Genomic DNA, 3,463 nt, shown 5'->3' with positions numbered 1-3,463 from the left:
CACCCCTCATCAGCACCGGGTATACCTCCCCCTCACCCCTCATCAGCACCGGGTATACCTCCCCCTCACCCCTCGCTGGCACCGGGTATACCCCCCCTCACCCCTCGCTAGCACCGGGTATACCTCCCCCTCACCCCTCGCTGGCACCGGGTATACCTCCCCCTCACCCCTCACTAGCACCGGGTATACCTCCCCCTCACCCGTCGCCAGCACCGGGTATACCTCACCCCTCATCAGCACCGGGTATACCTCCCCCTCACCCATCGCCAGCACTGGGTATACCTCCCCCTTCACCCATCGCCAGCACCGGGTATACATCCCCCTTCACCCATCGCTGGCACCGGATATACTTCCCCCTCACCCATCGCCAGCACCGGGTATACATGCCCCCTCACCCCTTGCCAGCACAGGGTATACATCCCCCCTCACCCCTCGCTTGTCCCCATACCCCTCACCAGTAACGGGTATACATGCCCCTCACCAGCACCGGGTAAACATCCCCCTGGCCAGCACCAGGTATTCATGCCCCCTCACCCCTCGTCAGCACCGGGTATACATGCCCCCTCACCAGCACCGGGTATACATGCCCCCTCACCCATCGCCAGCACCAGGTATACATGCCCCCTCATCAGCTCTGGGTACACATGCCTCTTTGGTAGGACCAGGTAGGCGTCCCCCTCACCCCACTCCAGCATTGGGAATATGTCCCCCTTAGCCCTCTCTTTTCTTGTATTTGGTGTGGGGACACACTGGGGGTTTTGCTGGGTCCTTCCACCCTTAGGCCTCCTCCAGGCACCCCACTTCCCATACATTCATTGCTGTATATGGTCCTTGATGGAACCCTGATCTGTTCAGGGGGGTCATGATGGGCTGTGCGGCTTCCACTACAACCAATCCCTTTGTGTGTGATGTAGATGAATCAAGTTATTTGTATTTTGATGGACGATAAGACTGCTGCAACATTTTGTGCTGTGTGAAGCCTAGGTTGTTTAGTGTAGGACCTCTGTAGGACATGTGTAGGACATGTGTAGGACCGGCGAAGGACCGTTGTAGGACTGGTGTCAGAACCAGTGTAGGACATCTGTAGGACTGGTGTAGGACCTCTGTAGGACCAGTGTAGGAACTCTGTAGGACCGGTGTAGGACCTCTGTAGGACTGGTGTAGGACCAGTGTCAGAACCGGTGTAGGACATCTGTAGGACCAGTGCAGAACATCTGTAGGACTGGCGAAGGACTGCTGTAGGACTATTATTGGACCGGTGTAGGACATCTGTAGGACTGGTGAAGGACCGTTGTAGGACTGGTGTCAGAACTGGTGTAGGAGATCTGTAGGCCCCGGTGTAGGACATCTGTAGGACTGGCTTAGGACCGTTGTAGGACTGGTGTCAGAAACGGTGTAGGACATCTGTAGGACCGGTAAAGGACCGTTGTAGGACGGGTGTCGGACTGGTGTAGGACCTGCCCGTATTGCTGGGTCTGACTCTTCTGGCATTAGTGTTTCCCAGGCTGCTCTATCAGCTGTGGACAGGGAGGGGTTAATATGCAGCCATCCACCTGCACCTGAGTATTATTTACAGATGTGATGATAGAGCATATCACTGACACCCCCATCCTGCCATTGTAACCTGACCCCCAACAATAGACGGGAACACAAACCACAAACAAAGGACATTCAATCCTCCATCTTTGACAGATGCTGCTGACTGAGCCACATTCACCCACCTGCCATTCACCAATCTGCCAGTCATATTACTGGAGAAGAAATTTATGTGTGGAGTCCAACACACTGACACCATACTGTTACTGGCACCATACAGAGGGAGAGAGGGAATCTTCTCTATATTGCTCTGTAACGATGTATTATTATTACTGTATAAAGAGAATCTTTTATGGGGGGGGGGGGGGGGGGGTAGTTGCTTCTCAGCAGATCTGCAGTGAGTGAATGTTTGATGCTGTTCTGTATATGCCAGGGTACAATGAGGTGGCAAAAATTTATTTAAAAATACAATTATTAGATATTATGAAGAGATCAATAAATTGACGGCGTCAGATGATGAAATGATGCTGTAGAATGATTGTCTATTTTCTGTATGCTGCTTCTCACCACCCCACCCCCAACCAGATCCACCCCTGGAATATTTACATCCTCCCCTGCAGGGCTCCTCACTGCCCCATCCCCAACCAGATCCACCCTGCCCCATCCCCAACCAGATCCACCCCTGGAATATTTACATCTTCCCCTGCAGGGCTCCTCACTGCCCCATCCCCAACCAGATCCACCCCTGGAACATTTACATCCTCCCCTGCAGGGCTCCTCACTGTCCACCCCTAACCAGTCCCAACTCTTCTACAAAACACAATGCAGACACACGTGAAGGACTTATTTCTGACAGGAATTCATCTTTAGGGAATTTGAAGTGTGCAGTCCTCAGTGACGGAAAGCAGAAGTCACGTCCAACATTTTCTTCTGTTCTTTGTCTGGGATAATAAGAACATTCATTCTGCTGAATCAAGGCAAATCCTTCCAATGAAAAAAGTACAATATCCCAGCCCTGAGAACTGCAGCCAGATCACAAAATGTATTATAATTATACACATTCACCTCCTTTATTATTATAAATCTGCAGCACTGGCGCCTGTTGGTAGCCCCCAGACGGCTCTGATCTGTGTCTATAGGTGGGGGAATCCCACCAATCAGAGCTCAGACCTATGCAGATGTTACATGAATCATATACCTCCAGGTAAAGAAGGTTCTGATTCCCCTATATAGATAGAATTGTGGGGTCACCATCACTAGAGGGGTCACCAGCAGGAGGAAGGAGGTCCTGATTCCCCTATATAGATAGAATTGTGGGGTCACCATCACTAGAGGGGTCACCGTCAGGGGGAAGGAGGTCCTGATTCCCCTATATAGATAGAATTGTGGGGTCACCATCACTAGAGGGGTCACCAGCAGGGGGAAGGAGTCCAGATTCCTCTATATAGAAAGAATTGTGGGGTCACCATCACTAGAGGGGTCACCAGCAGGAGGAAGGAGGTCCTGATTCCCCTATATAGATAGAATTGTGGGGTCACCATCACTAGAGGGGTCACCAGCAGGGGGAAGGAGTCCAGATTCCTCTATATAGAAAGAATTGTGGGGTCACCATCACTAGAGGGGTCACCAGCAAGAGGAAGGAAATCCTGATTTCCCTATATAGAGAGAATTGTGGGGTCACCATCACTTGAGGGGTCACCAGCAGGAGGAAGGAGGTCCTGATTCCTCTAAATAGATAGAATTGTATAGGGGAATTGCACAGGTCGGAAGCCACTTAACAGAAAGTGAATATAAACATTTTTGTAATAAAATGGAAATTTTTATTCAGACTAAATGGTTCCATAAAAGAATAGTAATAAATAGATAAAAGGTGGCAGTGCTGATTGCCCACATGTGGGTTTTCTGCGATCGTTCACAGGATTGTGGA

The sequence above is a fragment of the Pyxicephalus adspersus genome, chromosome 3, assembly GCF_032062135.1.
Source record: "Pyxicephalus adspersus chromosome 3, UCB_Pads_2.0, whole genome shotgun sequence".
Lineage (NCBI taxonomy): Eukaryota > Metazoa > Chordata > Amphibia > Anura > Pyxicephalidae > Pyxicephalus > Pyxicephalus adspersus.
The sequence above is the reverse complement of the archived record's forward strand: the minus strand, read 5'-3'. Positions refer to the sequence as shown.